Consider the following 21,206-nt stretch of genomic DNA (forward strand, 5'->3'; position numbering starts at 1 on the left):
TAATCACCAGAGGAAGTCTGGACTGGAACTCAAGCAGGTCAGGAAGCAGGAGTTGATGCAGAGGCCATGGAGGGATGTTACTTACTGACTTGCTTCCCCTGGCTTGCTCAGCTTGCTTTCTTATAGAACTCAGATCTAGCAGCCCAGGGATGGCACCGCCCACATAAGCTAGCCCTCCCCCCTTGATCACTAGTTGAGAAAATGCCTTACAGCTGGATTTCATAGAACCATCTTCTCAAAGGAGGCTCCTTTCTCTGTGGTAACTCCAGCTTGTGTCAAGTTGAGACAAAACTAGCCAGTACATAGACCTAACAGAAAAGTAGCAAAAGGAGAATTCACACATTTGTCTATATCTGTCCTCCTCTTACAATTGCACATTCCTCAGATGCCTTTGTTGATTCCAAGAAAACTGTGTCGAACTATTAAAGTCCACTTAGCTCAAGATTTTATTTTTCTTTCAACAGTTTCCCAAGAATGCTGCCATGTTACAATCTAATTGAGACTCCCACACTGTACACAGTTTTTGTGATACTTTCTAAATTGATCCTTTGTCATGTTCTAATTTTTTAAAATTCTCAGTCCTTCCTTTGCTCCCACTGAAGCATTTGATGCAACGTTCTTTGGAGAACAGCGTCCGACTGCCAACATGCTGCGTCGTTCCCACTCTTGACTCCAGGCAGATCTCTAAAGACAACTTGTTCCTTATTTATGACACTATATATTAAAGAAGTGAAAATATTCAATATAATGACTACTCTGTGAAGAATCTATAAAATCCAACCAGAACACATAAATGTCAAACTTAAGTAATACATTATGATTGATTTAAAATTTCCATACAGGGTATTATTTTTATAAATAGATATTCATGGAAAATATAAAATATTGGTTTTTTTTTTAACTGTTACTTATGGTATCTGAAAGTTTTTTAGTTCTGTTTCTAGGAAATTACTGAGTAGCTTAAACACTTTTTCAGATTGTCAGAATGATCAATTCTTAAAAAATATTTTATTACAATAATTTATTATTCAGGATTACAGTACTCCAAACACTGTGTTTTACATTTCAAATAAGACAGTGGCATTTCTGATGTTTTTCTTTTTGTTTATTCTGCTTCAAATTTTTTCAAACTTAAAAGAAAAAAAGAAGTTTCGTAATACAGATCTTTCACTAGCTTGGTTAGAGTTACACCAAGGTATTTTATGTTATTTGTGGCTATTTTGAAGGATGTCATTTCCCTAATTTCTTTCTCAGCTTGTTTATCATTTGAGTAGAGGAAGGCTACTGATTTGTTTGAGTTAATTTTATATTCAGCCACTTTGCTGAAGGTGTTTAGCAGCTGTAAAATTCTCTGGTGGAATTTGTGGGGTCGCTTAACCAATAGTGATATTTTTACTTCTTCCTGTCCAATTTGTATCCCTTTGACTTCCTTTTGTTGTCTAATTGCTCTGGCCAGGACTTTCAGTACAATATTGAATAGGTAGGGGGAGAGTGGGCAGCCTTGTTCTAGCCCTGATTTTAGTGGGATTGTTTCAAGTTTCCCACCATTTAGTTTGATGTTGGCTATTGGTTTGCTGTATATTGCTTTTACTATGTTTAGGTATGGGCCTTGAATTCCTGATCTTTCCAAGATTTTTAACATGAATGGGGTGTTAAATTTTGTCAAATGTTTTCTCAGCATCTAACAAGATGATCAGGGTTTTTTTTCTTTGAGTTTGTTTATATGGTGGATTAGGCTGATAGATTTTCATATATTGAACCATCCCTGCATCCCTGGGATGAAGCCTACTTTATCATGATGGATGGGCATTTTGATGTGTTCTTAGTTTCAGTTTTCAAGACTTTTATTGAATAAAGGAAATTGGTATGATTTTTTTTTTCTTTCTTGGGTCTTTGTGTGGTTTAGGTATAAGTGTAATTGTGGCATCATAGAAGGAATTGGGTACTGTTTTTCTGTTTCTATTTTGTGGAATAGTTTTGAGAGTATTGGTATTATGTCTTTTATGAAGGTCTGATAGAATTCTGCACTAAATCCATCTGGCCCTGGGCTCTTTTAGTTTGGCAGACTTTTAATGACTGCTTCTATTTCTTTAGAAGTTATGGAACTGTTTAGATGGTTTATCTGTTTCTGATTTAACTTTGGCGCCTAGTATCTGTCTAGAAAATAGTCCATTTAATCCAGATTTTCCAGTTTTGTTGAGTATAGGCTTTTGTGGTGGATCTTATGATTTTTTAAAATTTTATCAGTTTCTGTTGTTATGTCTCCTTTTTCATTTCTGATGTTGTTAGTTTGTATATTGTCTCTATGCCTTCTGGTTAGTCTAGATAAGGGTTTATCGATGTTGTTGATTTTCTCAAAGGACCAGCTCCTGGTTTTGTTGATTCTTTGTATAGTTCTTTTTGCTTATACTTGGTTGATTTCAGCCCTGAGTTTGATAATTTCTTGTTGTCTACCATTCTTGTATGTATTTGCTTCATTTTGTTCTAGAGTTTTTAGGTGTGCTGTAAAGCTGTTAGCATATGCTCTCTCTGGTTTCTTTTTGGAAGCATTCAGAGCTATGAGTTTTCCTCTTAACACTTCTTTCATTGTGTCCTAAAATTTGGGATAAGTTGTGCCTTCATTTTCATTAAATTCTAAAAAGTGTTTAATTTTTTTATTTCTTCCTTGGCCAAGTTATTATCGAGTAGAGAGTTGTTCAGCTTCTATGTGCATGTGGGCTTTCTGTCATTTTTGTTGTTATTGAAGACCAGTCTTAGTCCATGGTGGTGTGATAGGATGCATGGGAGTATTCCAATCTTCTTGTATCTGTTGAGGCCTGTTTTGTGACTGATTATTTGGTCAGTTTTAAAGAAGGCCCCATGAGGTGCTAAGAAGAAGGTATAATCTTTTGTTTTAGGATGAACTATTCTATAGATATCTGTTAAATACATTTGGTTCATAAATTCAGTTAGTTTCACTGTGTCTCTGTTTCTGTTTGCATGATCTGCCCATTGATGAGTGTGGGGTGTTGGTTCTCCCACAATTATATCATGTGGTGCAATATATGCTTTGAGCTTTAGTAAAGTTTCTTTTATGGATGTGAGTGCCCTTGCATTTAGACCATAGATATACAGAATTCAGAGTTCATCTTGTTAGATTTTTACTTTGATGAGTAAAATGTGTCTTTCCTTATATTTTTTTTAACAACTTTTGGTTGCAAGTTTAATTTTATTCAATTTTAGAATGACTACTCCAGCTTGTTTCTTGGAACCATTTGTCTCCAAAGAAAGAAATTGAAGATCTCAGAAAATGGAATGATCTCTAATGCTCATGGATGGCAGGATTAACATAGTAAAAATTGCCATCTTGTAGAAAGCAATCAAAAGATACAGTGCAATCCCCATCAAAATTCCAACTCAATTCTTGTAGAGTTGGAAAGAGCAATTTTCGAATTCATTTGGAATAACAAAAAACTCAGTATATCAAAAACTATTCTCAACAATAAAAAAACTTCTGGGGGAATCAACATTCCAAACCTCAAACTGCATTTACACAGTAACAGTAATAAAAACGGCATGGTATTTTTACTGTGAGCATGGTATTGTTACCATGACAGGCAGGTAGATCAATGGAATAGCATTTAGGATGCAGAAATAGACCCATACACCTATGGTCATTTGACCTTTGACAAAGGAGCTAAAACCATCCCGTGGGGAAAAAAGACAGTATTTTCAACAAATGGTGTTGTAGCAACTGTTGGCCTGCTTGTAGAAGAATGCAAATCCATCCATTCTTATCAACTTGTACAAAGCTCAACTCCAAGTAGATTAAGGACCTCCACATAAAACCAGATATACTGAAACTAATAGAAGAGAAACTGGGGAAGAGCCTTGAACACATGGTCACAGGGGGAGTTTTCCTGAACAGAACAACAATGGCTTATGCTCTAAGATCAAGAATCAAAAAATGGGACCTCATAAAATTGAAAAGTTTCTGTAAGGTAAAGAACACCATCATTAGGACAAAAGACCAACCAACAGATTGGGAAAAGATCTTTACCAAACCTATATCTGATAGAGGGCTAATATCCAATATATACAAACCATTGGAGAAGTTAGACTCCAGAGAATGAAATAACCCTATTAAAAATGGGGACAGACCTAAACTAAGAATTTTCCACTGACAAATATTGAATGGCTGAGAAATACCTGAAGAAATGTTCAACATCCTTAGTCATCAGGGAAATGCAAGTAAAAACAACCCTGAGATTCTACCTCACACCAGTCAGAATAACTAAGATAAAAAACTCAGGTGACAGCAGATGCTGGTTAGGATTCGGAGAAAGAGGAACACTCCTCCACTGTTGGTGGGATTGCAAACTGATACAACCACTCTGGAAATCAGCCTGGAGGTTCCTCAGAAAGTTGGACACAGTACTACATGAAGACCCAGCTATACCACTCCTGTGCATATACCCAAAAGATGATCCAAAATTTAACAAGGACACATGCTTCATTCTGTTCATAGCAGCCTTATTTATAGTGGCCAGAAGCTGGAAACAATCCAGATGTCCTTCAACAGAGGAATGAATACAGAAAATATGGTACATTTACACAATAGAGCTTTAGAAACAATGACTTCATGAAATTCCTAGGCAAATGGATGGAGCTAGAGAATATCATCTTGAGTGAGGTAAACCAGTCACAAAAGAACACATATGGTATGCACTCACTGGCATGTGGATATTAGTCCAAAAGATACAATTTACAAACCACATGAAGCTCAAGAAGAAGGAAGCCCATAGTGCAGATGCTTCAGTCCTTCTTAGAAAGGGGAACAATAATATTCACAGGAGGATATCCAGAGACAAATTTACAAGCAGAGACTGAAGGAGAGGCCATGCAGAGACTGCCCACTGGGATCCAGCCCATATAAAGTCACCAAACCCAGACAACACTGCTGATGCCTGACATAGCTGTCTCCTGAGAGGCTCTGCCAGAGCCTGACAAATACAGAGGCAGATGCTCATAGCCAATCACAGAATTGAGAACGGGGTTCCCAATGGAGGAGTTAGAGAAAGTACTGAAGGAGCTGAAGGGGTTTGCAATAGGAAGAACAACAATATGAACCAGCAAGACCCCCCCTCAGCCCCCATAAACTAATGCACCATCCAAAGACTATAGATGGATGGACCCATGGTTCAAGCTGCATATGTAGCAGAGGATGGCTTTGTCAGACATCAATGGGAGAAGCCCTTTGTCCTGCCAAGGCTCTATACTTCAGTGTAAGAGAATGTCATGGTGGGGAGATGGTGAGGAGGGAACAGTTGAGTGGGGGATGGTATGGGGGGTTCTGGAGGGGAAATAGGGAAAGGAGATAACATTTGAAATGTAAATTTTTTTAAAATCCATTAAAAAAAATTTTAATGAAAGTTTTATTCTGGGGCCACTAGTAAATGTGTATGAACTATCATATTCAATGAAAAAACATTATATGATTGAGTATTAAAGAAAAGCGTTATAGTTCCATTAAAGACATCAAAATATTCCCGAGAAAGCTACAGAAATATTCCTTTAAGTTAAAGAGAACGAACTTATCAGTGCGGTTGGTCCCAGCAGGATGATCTACAGTGAGAGAAAGCAGGTGTATTGCATAAGACACACAGGGAGCGCGTCGCCTTGCTGATGGCCTGTCTCCCAGGTGCACCAGCTTCTGAAAGTGGCCTTGGAGTTCTCACCAACCAAAGATGACTGCAAAGCTTCACCTCACTCTACAGGACAGCCATGATTCTGATGAAAGGTTTCCATCCAGTGAGCCGCAGGAACGGTGTTGGATTAAGTTTACTTAACCTAGAAATAAAAATCCCAAAGTACAGACTGTACCCTGGTAGTGTGCAGTCTCTGGGTATTCTGCCCAGATAGTGAGTTTCTTTGTTTTTAATATTTGAATTAGCTGCTCAGCTCCTACTACGTATTTGAAGATCATACTACAAAAATCAAAATTTTCCATACTTATATGTGTCGGTCAAGGTAGAGATGAGTCCCTGCCACACGCAGTGAATCCTGGGAAATGATGTACTCAGCATGCAGCTGTTTTCTCAAAAAAGCACTGTATCTATGATGCTGCAAAAGTAGGAAAGACAAGAGGGCTCAGTGAGTACAGGCGATTGCTGATAAGTCTGGCAAGTTCAGTTTGTGGCCTAGGACTCATGGTGAAAGGAGAAATATGACATCTGCAGATTGTCCCCCAGAACATACATACATGGACATGCACACACATGAATGCACAAACCCACGTGTATGGGCACACACACAGGCACACAGAGGCTTTAAAAGAGTTGGGGATGATGCCTTTCAGCTACTGATGTTTCTAAAACCATGGAACAAGGGCTCGTGAATGGGCATGCTGTGCCACAGTAACCTGAAACTTAAATCTCATATCACAGAGACACACTCTTGTTTTCGATGATTGTACTCATCGGAGAACTATTCAAAAGAGTTTTTTTTTTTTTTTTTTTGATCACCTTTACAACTCCCCAGCTCTGAGTGATAAGTAGCAGCTAGAGAATTTTGGTCGGAGATGATCTGGAAGTCTGGGAGCCTCCCCAAGTATCAGTTATCTCTGGAAGACAGTGATGGGGGCAGCATTGGCGATTTTCAGAGAAAAACTACATTTTGCAAGGGCTTAAATGTAGCTTATTTTGTAATATTTATCGTTTTTCACTCTTTATTTTCTGAGGCCAGAAACTGCTGGCTTCAGGAGATTAACAACTGCTGCTTAGCAGTGGGGGATTAAGTAAAGGATTTATTGCTAGAGTTCCTTTCTCTGACCAACTGGGAAGGAGCCTTTTGCTGGCCAGGCCAGAGGCTCAGGGCTCGATAAGTCTTTGTGAACGAGAAAGCAAAGAAAAGGAAGAAAGGAAAATTTCAAGCACTCATGTAGAAATAAACATATTTTCTGGTCAGCCTGGCCACTTGTCTCGTCAACTCCACAAGTGCTCGCACATATTTACATACATACATATATACTTACACATGTATGTATACACACACACACACATATATGTATACACACACACACACACACACACACACACACACACACTTTATACCTTCTCTCTGACTTTTTGAATATCTCCTTAGACAAAACTTCTTTAGAAAATTAGTCCATAGATAAAATGTTACATAAAAGGTAATTACAGAAACTCAAACAGTATTTCATTCTGTAAGCTCATTATAAGTTCAAAGCAACAGTTTCACATGGCATCTTATCATAGTGCACACCTATGGCTTCATCCTTGGATTTCTCCTAGAATGAATGTTTGTTTGTACTTGATAGGAAATTCATCCCAAGTCTATTTTTCTTTTTAGTGTAATTGTGAAAGTTCATTGTATTCCTTAATGTGCAGTTTTTATTTATAATTTGATCTGGAGTAGGCACATTCTATTCTTGATTGAATGTTATTATATCTTTCAGGCAAAACAACTAAAACATCTCTTAAAAGTTTCTTACTAAAATTATTTGAGTCACATCAGGAATTCTATGAAACCATTAATTCATTAAGCAGCATTTATTGATATAAGTTCATCTGTCTGTTGACCTGTAGGAAATCTGTCCAATAGTATGGACAGGAATCATTAGACTATGTAATAGTGACAGGAGAGGTATATCAGCTGCAAGAAGCAATCCTAGGATGAAGTGTCTTGAGACCTTGCCTCTCAGAGCTTACCCGTCATGAGTTATGCAAAATGATGGGTGACCTCCAGGAAAGTCACCTGACAACCTTAACTTCCCTTGATGGCTCCTGACAATTATTGTGTGGACATTTTTGCTGAACAGTGAAGCAACCTGGGCTTTACTGAGTATATTGAATGAAAGTCTCCTGGGTGGTAGGACCATGGAATCTGAACAGTGAAAACACACATGTATCCTATTGGTGTGTTTCTAGGTAAGAAATTCCTCAAAGCCTTCAACAATATGAACATTTTCTGTCTCTTTTGATTGTCATGACTTGTGAAGAAATCTAGAAATGATTTGTGAAGGTTAAGTAGAGCAATCCTCCTTCTACAGAAGTGAATTGGAATACTTTTGACATAGATAACTTACCTTTGATTTATATGTGCTTTTACTGTGATCACCAAAGCTTCCTGTCCATACAGGTCATTTATTTCTTCTAATCTCTTTGAGCGGCATGGTAGCAACCAGAAATTACCCCAAAGTAGCCAAATATTAAAGAAACCTCACTTTAAGATTTTTTTAAATGTAGTAACATTTAAATATTTATTGGCACATTCTTTGTGATGAACAGAAAATTATTTTGAAAAGAGTCAGAAACTGTTTCAGTGAACAGTCCTGGTGCATCTTTACTTGAAAATTATGCTTCATTTGAAATAGAGCCTTCTCTGTGAGCTGTGAGTATGAGCTTCTGTCCTGAGCTGGAAAGGAACCAAAGGATGCTGACAACTATCGCAACAAATGTGAAATGTAGGCTGGTAGGTTCAATATTTAAGAAGAAAACATGGGCTGAAGAAATGGCTCAGTGCTTAAGAGCATTGGCTATGCTTCCAGAAGATCCAAGTTCAACTCCTAGCACCCACATGGCAGCTTACAATTATCTCTTAATGTAAGCCCTAGGGTATCTGACACTCTTCAGAATGGCTCCAGCAGTAGGTATACACATGGATGTATACATACACATACAGGCAAAACTCCCATACACACAAAATGAATATATGAATAATAACTAATTTAAAAGAAAACCCTGTGATACAATTATTTCAGAAGAATAAAACTGATAATGGGGAGTAAAGATCATTTACACTGCTTTTTAAATGTAACCCCCTTCTCTTTGTCTCTTCTCTCTCTCTCTCTCTCTGTGTGTGTGTGTGTGTGTGTGTGTGTGTGTGTGTGTGTGTGTGTGTTTCTGACTTAGCTTCAAAGGCTTACAAATCCTAGCAAAAGAGAGTTAAGATTTTAAAGATCACTTTTAAGGATTTACTTTATAACGTTAATCTGACTGCAAAGCAACACACTGAGCATCATGTGTTCCAGTTCACATCACCAGTTCAAGAGTCCGAAGGGTAATTACAGTTACAGAATCTTCATCTCAAGGTAGGTAGAACCTTGCCTCCAAATCAGGCCCTGCTTTGACAACACAAACCAGTGAGAACTCCGTTATACTGTCTGGCCCTAATTTTCAATGTGAAGAGTATAATTTTAGCAGGCAGGCTACTGTTTGTCCCATTACAGAAAGATTCTTGGAAATGTAATCCATTTAAATAATTGCTAATTACACAGTTTAAGTTAGACTTCCACTTTGCCCACTACTTTTTCAGCAACAGATTTTTAAAAGAATTATAGAGAATACTATTATCAAATCTTGTCTAAATTATTCTGTCTCATTTGGGTGCTAGTGTCCTTCCCATGTAATTACATTTGAACACTGGAGAACTAAATAAGAGAGAAAAATAGAATAGCCTAATAAATGCATGAAATAAACCAAAATTAGCTATACTAGAGTACAAAGTGAACATTTCAATACAAAAAGGGACTGCATTCTCTAATTGCAATTTATCCATTTGTTCACATACAATTTATCCTTTACTGTGTCAGGACCCATACTGGTTAATTTACATCTGTCATCTTTGCAGTAATCATCCTCTCCTTACTCAGTAGTAATAACCAGGCTTGAAAAAGTCAGTTAATGTGTATGCAGTTACTGCCTTATAACCACATGCAATAAACTAAGGTCTATTTCATGGTTGCAATAACACAATGTCAGGAGCTGGACTCGGTGCTTGGCAATTGCTAATGCATCAAGTCTATATGACTGCAGAGGTCTGTGCTTTTTGTTATAGGAGAGTGCACTGGGGAGAAGGTTACACAAATGGTGAACCTGGCATCCAGAACACAGAATATTCCATCTGAACCACAGCAATAGATAATCTTGCCCATCTCTGTTCACATGTATACAAGTGTACAGGGAAGGCCAAGCTAAGGATGCTGGTACTCAGTGGTCATCCATCTTGGGTTTTTAATGCAGGGTATCTCCATTGGCCAAGATCTCACTGATTTGGCTCATCCTAGTGGCTAGCTAGCTCCATATTCCCACTTCTCTTGGCCTCCCCAATGCTATGAGTATCGGCACACAGTGCAACACTGGGCTTTTCTGTAAGGGTTCTGAGGATTGAACTCAGATTCTCACACTTTACTAAGAGCCATCTCTCTAGCCCCAGGTCTTTCCTATCCTAAGTGTTTGGGTGCTCTGATGCACCTGTTCACTTGGGAAGGCAAGTCAGACACAAAGGATGAATAGAAAGAAATGATTTTGTATTTGAAATCCTGTTGTGTTAAGAGACTTCAAATGCAACCTAATGTTTTCAGTGGGATTAATAAAGGCCATTGTGGTACAAAACTGAGTTATATTTTTCCAAAATTCATGTGTTAAATATCCCTATTCTCAAATATAGCTGCATTTAGAGATGGAACTTACAAGAAGATTATTCAGACAAAATAAGGTCATGAGGATGGGACCCTGATACTTAGTATCCTTGTGAGAAGTGGAATGTTTGATCACAAGTGATATACCACTATCATACCTGGTTTCTTACAAGGCTCAGAGAGAGTTGCAAAACAGAAGACAGAAAGGTTATAAGAGCCAAAGGTTGGGAAGAATCAAACCCAAGAGCCGTGTCTTCTGTACATAACAAGGCCAGTGCACTTGTGAATGCAGTAGCTTTGGTTACCCATGTCAGACCCACACAAGATCAATCTAGCCTATATATCAGGAGAGGGACCAAGGAGCTCCAATTCCTAATTTATGAGTTGGTCACATTTGGAGAATTCTGGTGTAGGGAGAGTCAGTGTTTGGAAGGATGTATGCCCTGCTGGGTCAGTCCACACACACAAGCAGTGGATGGTTGCATTCTAACTGGTAAATCAATAGCACTCATTGGTTTTTACAAGCTATTAAAAAAAAAGACACATAATCACAAGGAGGTGGAGTGTAGATCTCAGAGGAGTTAAGAAGAGTGAGGAAAGGATGTGGTAAAAATATATTGTATGTAGGTATGAAACACAGAAGTAATCACCATATTTATAAAAGCATCAGGGCTGGAGAGGTGGCTCAGCAGTTAAGCACACTGACTGCTCTTCCAGAGGTCTGTGTTCAATTCCCAGCAACCACATGGTGGCTCAAAAGCAACAGTGATGTTATTTGATGCCCTCTTCTGGTGTCCAGAGACAGTGACAGTGTACACACACACACACACACACACACACACACACACACACTCACACACACACACACACACACAAACATTTATAAAATAAATAAATAAAATCTTGTTTCCATTGCATCTCTCTTACTTTTTTTATTGGTTATTTTATTTATTTACATTTCAAATGTTATTGCCCTTCCTGGTTCCCCCCAACCCCCTATCCATCTCCCATCCCCTCCCCCCATTTATAATCTTAAAAAAAATCAAAAAAAGAAGTAACACCCCAGAGGTCTCTGGTTTGCTCTCTTTCACCCTCTTCCAACACTACAAGATTGGCTGAGCATGCGGTGAGTGAGAAAACAGGTATCTGCAAGATATCTAATGTCTGGTTACAATTAAGTTTGTTGACCTCTTTGAGGTGAGGCACTTATCCCTGAACTAATCACCGTGACCCAAGCAATGAATAAAGGGTAAGACTGCTGTCCTACCTATGGCCACAGCCTGGGACCAGTCCCTGCTGAACCGTGGGCTACAAATTGGAACAGAGGTTGTCTGCTAAAAGAAAGGCAGGACAGCACCAGAGGAGAGGGGTAAGCACAGCTCGGGAGTCTGCCCTGCTCCATACGCAAGTTCCACATGAGTGTACACCATCAACTCCAGTGCAAATGTCACTAAAGGAGTTTGTAAATATTACAGGTGTCAGGTGTGTACTTTCAGATGTGTAGACCAGTGAGCTTGCTCAGGACTCTTTCTAGGATATAAAAACTGGGGACTCTGGTTTTAGATACTCTTCTGTATTCATTAACAATACTGGCGGGCTGAAGAGATGGCTCAGTGGTAAGAGCATTGACTGTTCTTCCAGAGGTTATGAGTTCAATTCCCAGCAACCACATGGTGGCTCACAACCATCTGTAATGGGATCTGATGCTCTCTTCCAGTGTGTCTGAAGACAACTACAGTGTACTTAAATATAATAATTAAATAAATATTTAAAAAGAAATACTGGCATTTAGTCTTTGCAGGGGTAGGTTACTGGAAATAGTGAGACATTCCTAATCCTACTTCTGTAGAATTGCACTGATTGGCTCACTTATGAGGCAGGCAGAGCACAGTGTTGGTGAGAGATTAGAGTGGAGCTGACTGGAGTTGGTTCTCTTCTTCCATCGTGTGGGTCCCAGGAATCCAAATCAGCCCCTTAGGCTTGGCAACTGGTGCCTTTACACACTGTCATCTCAACCAACTGTGTCTCCACTGCCTTTTTATATTGATAAAATACTCCTATGGAGATACACGTGCATGCAGAAAATGATGCAATTCCTTTCTAAAGGAAAGTCCTCAGTAAAAGAAATAATGTCTCTCCAGAAAAAGGTGGCAATCCCAGCAATCAGTGGATTAAAGCAGAAATGTGCAGAGCAGATCAAATGAACCAGGCTGTTGCTCAAGTCTCACGGGACCACCAACCCGGAATGTTTGCCTACTGGTTTATTTTCATGAGTGGGTATGTGTAAATAAACAGTCTTTGGTTCAAAGGATGAGAAGTTCCATGAGGAGAAGGTTGGCTGTCAGCTTTACATCGGTTTTGAAATTCTCTTCCATCACTGTTAGATTTTCAAAGAGAAAGGAATTGAATGACTCTCCTATGAGACGATAGTCATCAGCTTTCAGTAATGCAGAAACGACGATGAACATAGGTGTTAACGGAGTTGTGAAGTCTTGCTCTAAGAGTGTAAGGGCAGAAAATAGAAACTGCCAATTAAATAGCACTTGGAAAATAGTTGTCATATTTCCCTGTAAGCAACAGGGTAGGGTGTGGCTTTGGATAGGAAGAGAAATGGAATCCACTGGAAGCATATAACTCAACATGAGAAGCATCGTGGAACTGGACAAGTGAGCTTAGAATGTGGGTAGAAAGAAGTTCAGGCCAGAATCCAAATCACACCAGAAGCTAGACCAATGATACCATTGCTGCTACCGTAGGTATCTGGACCTGAGGTTTATTCTTCAACTCTAGATACTGTGCCCCATTCTACATGACTCCTTTATATACCCAGTATAAACAAAGACTTTTAAAATAGCAACACTGTGATCTTAACTGTCATGATAGTGCTTGCCTTTTAACTTTTCTTAAAAATATTCAGCTTGTCAATGTTTAGTGCTAATGTCTATTCCTGCCATCCCCCAGTGATTTCATGTTGAGATACTTGCCCTAGATATACCTCAGGATATTCAAGGATCAATAATTCCAGAGATGGCCATTGAAGAACTTTCCTATCCATCTCTTTCATCCATGGATTAAGCAAAGATCATACCTCAAGAATAAATAAATAATTAACCAAAAGTCCAATGCTGGAATACAAGACTAGTTAGTTTTCAAACCTCAGTCTTTCTGAATAAGAAGAGAGATTCCAAGTGCACCCAAAAGGCTTGATGCCTGGGGCAACATGAACAGAATTGAGGGTAATGTGTTCAATTTTCTTCAGCTCTTTTGGGTACCCATGTATAAGCATAAGACAGAATAGAGCTGGCTCCTGAGTATATTTCCTATGGAAATCACTGGAGGGGCTGAGCTGACCACAAACCTAATATGCATGCTGAATGACAGCAGAATGAACTCTGCTCTTCAGTTACATCTGGGCCTGGTGTTCAGAAAAAAGAAGACATAACTGTCTTCTACTGTTAGTGAGGAGGGGGTAGGGAATCTTAAAAGCATGGAATTCCAGCTAAACATGAGCTGAATTCCTCTAGGAGATAAAACATGAGCAAATGGCTAGAAACTCCATGAATATGGATTTTGTTTAAGTTTGCAAAAGATCTTTCCTACATCTGTAGGTTTCCAATAGTTTAATGAGGCAGTGATTTACTGCTGGAAGTAATCAGAAGAAACTGACAGTCTTCTTATTACTTGCTATTGGGTGAGAGATCTTCAATAGCTTAAAATTTCTTGATGTTCCTCTGCATTTTAAAATTTCTATTTCTTTAATAAGAAGATAGACCTACAGGGTGAAGAAGAAATATTAATAACCCCAAGAGCATAATGTGTTCAAGGTGCTTTAACTGACCTTAGTCAGAAGCCATGGGAAACGGAGAACAGAAGAGCCCCACTGCGCAGTCCAAAGCGGGAAAGAGAGAGACAAAGACAAGGTTATTTTAGAATTATATCCCTTCCTGTGTAAGTACAGGATGAGGTAGATCTGACACAGGAGGCTATTTCCTATGAAAATAACTCGAGGGTTTCAGTTAATGACAAACCCAATTTGCCTGTTCTAGAATAGCATGCATTATACAAAATTATTATAAAAATTACCTTACTTCTGCCTCTTCCGTTCATGCTGCACGGTGGGGCTATCCCTTTCCTTCTTGGTTGAAACTTGGCTCAGCCTCTGACTTCACTCTGTACCCTGCCCCGGTAGTCCGCAGTCACTTTCAATTGCAAGGGCTATCTAACTCATCACCAAAGCATCTGCTAGCTCCCTCCAGTCAGAAGTCTGACCTTGATCGACACTGAAAATGCATTCTCCTTCCTATTGTCTGGGTACTATCTTTGTATTTCCCGGGGAAACAGTAATTGAAACAAAACAAAACAAGAAAGAGCAATAGGCACAGAGACGGGGTTTTCTCTCAGACGCTCTTCTGTAAGGCAGCAGTGGGATCTGCAGAGAAAGAAGGAGGCTTGATGGCTCACCCGTGGGAACCTTCTGATTATTGGAAACTCCTGGTTGCTGGGAAGGCCTCATCATTGACTAATTTTTTTCTACGTTGATAATACACCTCTTTCCGCAGTTACGTAGTTCTAGAGATTGAATCCAAAACCTCACACAGGCCGGGCAATTACTCTACCATGGACCCACACCCCCATCCAGCCTCCGGAAACTTGTGCTTTCTGGTTTCTTCTGCTGTGCGGTGTACTTGCACAGCATCTCTTTAGCAAACAATCCCCAGTTGGGTGTGATGGTTTCTGGTATCCCATCTTGGGAGTCTGAGGGAGTAGGATGAGAAGACCAACCTCAACCCTGGCTACAGAGGAAATTCAAAGCCAGCCAGGGGTATATGTGATTATAGTTTAGAGACAGAGACAGAAATAGGGAGACTGGGAGAGACAGGGGGGCAGAAAGGAGGAGGGAGGGAGAGAATCAGTCATAAAAACAACAAGCAGGTTGATGGCTGACACGGCAGTAAGTTTCCTGTGTAGCTTTGTGGCCTGAGCACAATAAATATGTCAGTGAACCAAATAGTGGTGGTCCCTCTCCGGGATAGAAATGCTCTTTTGTCAGGAACTGCTTTTGTTGGGCACCAGTCACCCAACCTATGAACATCGGGCCACTGTGAACGATGCTCTGAATCTAAGTCTCTTCAGTTACTTCATCTAGTATGGGAGGCAACACCTCCATATCCCATCTCAAAGGACAGAAAGAGTAAGGCTGTCACACCTTAGGTCTTACACACCTTCCCCCAAATCCTGACTCCACCTGGATTTTAGGACCATTTATTTTCTAAGCCCCATTAAAACTGTCTTTTGGATTTGCATTTAAGGTTAGACCACACCTACAGTCTGTAGTAGAACACGCCTACGAATCCAAAACTGTGGAAAGCTGAAACAGGAGGATGGCTTTAAGTTTGAGGCCAGCTTGGGCTACGGGGTGAGACCCTGTCTCCAAAGACAAAGACGCAGGGGCTATTAAGGTTTCTCAGCATTAAAGAGCTCCTACTGCTCTTGTAGAGGAAATCAACTAATTCAGTTTTCACCACTCAAGAAGGGCAATGAAAATTGCCTGTAACTACAGGTCCAGGAGCTCGCCCTTCCTCTTCCGGTCAAGGGCACCTGCACTCTGCATATGTCATCACACAAACACATAATTAAAATTATTAAGCTTTAAATCACCAAACAAAGGTATACTTTGTAGTATTCTATATCTTATATTTATCTTATCTTGAAGCATTGGTCAGTCAAAAATTCCAACTTAAACATCTTTATTATATTCATTTCATACCTCTACTTCCCCTTTCTCCCAAAAAAACTCCAGCTTGGGTGTAGCTCTTTATAGCCACATTTTACAGATATGGACATATATAGCCACAGAGGGCTAAATAATATGCACAAACTGTGATCACTAATATTCATTGTCAACTTGACACATCTGGAAAAAGAAACCTCAGTTGACTCCATCGTATTAGCCTGTGGGTAGAGGCACTTTCTCCATTTCTAACGGATGGAGGAAGGCTTAGCCCACTGTGGGTGGTACCATCCTTAGGCCAAGTGGGTCTGGGATGTTTAAATAAGTATCTGAATATGAGTCTGGAAGCAAGCTCCGAAGCAGATATGGATCCAACATGGGTCCTGCCTGAGCTCCAGCTTAAGCTCCTGCTCTGACTTATCTCAATAATGGACGGAGGTGGGGACATATAAGTCAAGTAATCCATTTCCTTCTCAATTTACTTTCGGTCATGACAGGAAGGCAGACTAAAACAATGTTCTTACAGCTTGTCACTTGTGAGCTGGGATATAATTCATATAAGTCCAGAATCTGTTCCTGGTGCAGTTTTCTGCTCTGTTGGTGTCAACATAGAGCAAATCATGTGTGTAATTCTCATTGAAAGCCTGAGGTGGATGAGAGGGTAATATTGCTGCTGTGCAACTGAAACTGGGTGGGAAATTCCCAACATTGCATTTTAGTCAGTGGCAACTGTGTAGGTTAATATATCTCATGTGAGCAGAGATACAACTATAGTGTGTGTGTGTGTGTGTGTGTGTGTGTGTGTGAGTGTGTGAGTGTGTGTATGTAAGTGTATGTGTGAGTGTGTGTATGTAAGTGTGTGTGTGAGTGTGTGTCTGTTTGTGTAAGTGTGAGTGACTGTGTGAGTGTGAGTGGTTATGTGAGTGTGTATGTGAGTGTGTGTGAATGTGAGTGACTGTGTGTGTGAGTATGTTTGAGTATGTGAGTGTGTGTGAGTGAATGTGTGTGAGTGCGTGTGTGCTTTTCTGTTTAATTTTACATTACAAAACAGAAGATCACAATTAGTGTGTGTTGAGCACATACTACATTGACATTGGGAGAGTTCACATACACACACACACACAGAGAGAGAGAGACAGACTTGACCAGACTCTGTCATTTGCTACTCCCCAGAGTGGTAAGCCAGTCCCATTATTCTTTATGGCCGTGTTTTTTTCTCATCTATAAAACCATAGGAATCATTATTCTTTCTGCTTTGCAAGATCTTTTCGAGAGTCAAATAAGACAACAGATGGAGACAAAATTTTAAAATTCACAAAGAGTCTCCACATTCAAATAATCATGGTGTCTACTCTATCTCTAAAATAACCAGCCCAGTTAAGGTGTCTGTAATTCACACAGCGAGACAGGACAAGGACTCCAAACATACTGTCCAAGGAAGGGCTCCTAACATGCTCGGCAGAGGGAGACATCTCCTGAAAATCATTTAACAGAAGAAAAACAGGTTTAGATTTTTTTTTAATAGAAAGAAAGTAAAAAATAATTTCAGCATTGCTGAGACAGGACGGAACTGGGAGACCTTGGGAAAGTTTGTTGCTCTTGAGAACTATCCGGCTTGAAAATAAGAGCCAGGTGGAGAGAAAAGTCTACACACAGTAAGGGAGCAGAAAGAAGAGGCACAAACAGAGATTCAGGATAAGCTCGCACCAGGACACAGAAAACTATTTTAACCCCCCCCCCACACACACACACACTAACCAGAGATGTTTAAGATTCTGCATGTTTGCAAAACATAACTACTTCATTCCACAGTCCAGGAGAGAAAGATGGAAACGTTCTTCCCTCTAACAAGACATAACAAACGCAGAGCTGATGTAATTAATGAAAAAAAGCTGGTCGTTCGAAGCAGCAAAGGCTCTGAAGGAGAGAATGGGATGGAAATGGAGTCCGAGAGAATTCATTTATCTCTCCGACTTCCTATGCCGGCCGGACCCTGCTAACATTTCCCTCTCCAGAGACAATATCAAACCAGGTGGTAAGGGATATAAGCACCAGCCGTCTGACATAAGCTCGGGGCTCAGAGAATCATTCCTTGAATATCAATTAGCGTAACCCATGCGACATGAACACTGTTACAATTGAATCCTTCAACTTAATGGATCTGTTTTCAAATTCTCTTTAATGGCCCTTCTGTGACCATAAGATCTACTTTTCCAGACATCCTAAGTAGAAACCATTATGGACAATATATATAGAATCCCCTAAGGATGGCATATGGAGAGGAGAGTGTAGGTTGCCAAATTTAGCAGCTTGGGAGAGAGTGTTTTTGAATTAAACTTGAAATCCCCGGGGGATTACAGTCCATTTATGACTGGCAAAACACATCTTCCCAATCCTAAAAGATAAATCCCAGCGATATACATTCGGATTCCATGAGGTCTTTCTCAGAAAAAAAAAAAAAAAAAAAAAGGAAAAAGAACTATGAGAAAAACAATCTTCAGAAAAATTGGAAGTTCTATTACATTTCGAAGTTATGGGAAGGCGTGTTATTTTGCCAATGGCCCTACGGTTAAATGGGAAATACTGGGAGAGAAATACCAGCTCAGACTTGAGGAAGCTCAGACCTGAAGTCTCAGCCCTGGGACATTAGGAAGAGAGTGGAGATCTGGCAAAATGTGTCTAAACACATGGAGGTTTTTAGAAGTAGACAAGTTTTCAAAAGTAGAGGAGAATGGAACTTGTATATCATCAGGTTGTTCTTTGGGTAAGGAAGAATGGTCTGAATTCTAATTTTAAATTTTATCTTAATTCTATTCTATTCTATTCTAATTTTAAATGATATTTTCATTTGGCTTCATGCTTTTTATTTGTGTGTGTCTGTTATACACTTTTGTGTATATGTGAGTACGCATCCATGCATGTAACTGTGTATATATGGGAAGGCCACAGGTTGAAATCAATTCTTTTCTAACTCTTAGCTTTTGCCACAGGATTTCTCCCTGAAGCCAGAGTTACCATTAATTAGACTGGCTGGCCAGCAAACTTCATGGATCAGCCAGTTTAATCTCCAACACCCAAACTTTAGAGTTGTAAAGGTCGACCACCATACCCAGTATGGAACCGTAAAGGTGCCGCACCATTCCCAGTGTGGAGTTATGTAAGGGCACTTCCGAGAGCGAAAGGGGTTGAGTGAGGAGATACTTAGGGTGGATCCGGCGAGGAGGAGGAGGGGAAACTCCTAAAATTGAAGGCACAGCTGGGCCATGATGAAGGCACACAGAAGTTTGTGCTCAAAACCCCCAAGACAGGGCTTAGTTTCTAGTCTAGGCTGGCCTGGAACTCACCACAATCCTCCTGCATTAGCCTCCGGAAGGTGGAAACAGGAATGAGCTGTTATGACTGCTTTTCCAACACCTTTTCATCATTCAAACTTGAAACATTTAACAATGTTCCTCATCCTACCTCCCTTCTCCCCATAGGGCACGGGAGGCTATAGTCCCCGGCAGATGGCAATCCGAGAAAAGGTGTTTGATGTCATCATCTGCTGTTTCAAATGTCATGGAGCAGGAGTGATTGATAGACCTGTGTTTGAACTAAAGGAAACACTGACTGAAAAGGATGGAGACTCAAAACTTATCTATGACCCGAAGGACCTGGGTGGGAAGCTGCTGTCCCTCTGTTTTGACCTCACTGCCCCTTTTGCTCCATATCTGGCAATGAATAAACGGACCAATATCAAACGCTATCATATAGCAAAGGTGTATCACCGGAACACCCCAGCTATGACCTGAGGCCGTTACAGTGAATTCTATCAATGTGATTCTGACATTGTTGGACAGTTCGACCCCATGATTCCTGATGCGGAGTGCCTAAAGATTATGCGTGAGATCCCGAGTTCACTTCAGATTGGCCACTTCCTGGTCAAGGTAAGATGGGCACATCCTAGATGGAATGTTTGGTGTCTGTGTTGTTCCTGATAGCAAGTTCCGTCCCACCTGCTCCTCGGGGGACAAACTAGGCAAGGTTTCCTGGGAGGAAGTGAAGAATGAGACCGTGGGAGAAAAGGGCCTTGCTCCCGAAGTGGCTGATCGCATCGGGGACTCTGTCCAGCAGCACGGTGGGGTGTCTCTGGTGGAGCAGTTACTCCAGAACCCTAAACTCTCCCAAAACAGACTGTAGAGGGCTTGGGAGACCTAAAGCTGCTCTTTGAATATCTAATCCTGTTTGGCGTTGATGACAGGATCTCTTTTGACTTGAGCCTTGCTCCTGGGCTGGACTACTACGTTGGGTTCATCTATTGCTGCTACAAATGCCAACCCAAGCTGGGGAAGAGACATTGGGTGTGGGCAGCTTAGCTGCCAGAGGGTGCTACGATGAGCTGGTCGGCATGTTTGTCCCCAAAGGGCGCGAGGGGCCATGCGTTGGGCTCAGTACTGGAATGGAGCGGATCTTCTCCATTGTGGAGCAAAGATTGGAGGCTTTAGAAGAAAAGGTACGGACCACAGAGACGCAGGTGCTTGTGGCATCTGCAGAAAAGAAGTTGCTGGAGGACAGACTGAAGCTCGTCTCAGAGTTACGGGAGGCTGGGAACAAGGCTGAGCTGCTGTACAAGAAGAACCTAAGTTACTGAACCAGTGCCGTGAAGAAGCAGGCATCCCACTGGTAGCCATTGTTGCTGAGCAGGAGTTCAAAGATGGTGTCCTCAAGCTCTGCTCAGTGAGTGAGCAGCAGAGAAGAGGTGGGTGTCCGAAGAGACCTTGTGGAGGAGATCAGAAAAGCAGGTCAACCGCTCCATCCGCTGAACGGAGCAAACTAGTAGAGGAGACAGGATTGGCCTTAACTTACCTAAAACCTAACCGTATCATTTGTATTTAAACAGTTTGCACACATCTGATCCAGAGAAGGCTGAAGGGTGGTCAGAGCTGAAGCTTTTTTTGTTTGTTTGTTTTGGGGGGGGTTGTTTTTATTACTATGTTATTACCCGTAATCACTGGCCAAAAATAAAATAAAAGAAAATAAAAATGGCCAGGTACTACACTTCCTTTTCAAGGATGG

At 40.5% G+C, this 21,206-nt stretch overlaps 1 pseudogene across 1 annotated transcript; it reads left to right on the top strand.

Moving 5' to 3' along the window:
- The first annotated feature begins 17,977 nt into the window (after window positions 1-17,977).
- Window positions 17,978-20,967, top strand: LOC308434917 (histidine--tRNA ligase, cytoplasmic-like; annotated as a pseudogene). The gene is made up of 3 exons: window positions 17,978-18,136; window positions 19,357-19,455; window positions 19,631-20,967. The product of its transcript is annotated as a histidine--tRNA ligase, cytoplasmic-like (transcript).
- Window positions 20,968-21,206: the final 239 nt, after the last annotated feature.

The sequence above is a fragment of the Micromys minutus genome, assembly GCF_963924665.1.
Source record: "Micromys minutus genome assembly, chromosome: 22".
Taxonomy (NCBI): Eukaryota; Metazoa; Chordata; class Mammalia; order Rodentia; family Muridae; genus Micromys; species Micromys minutus.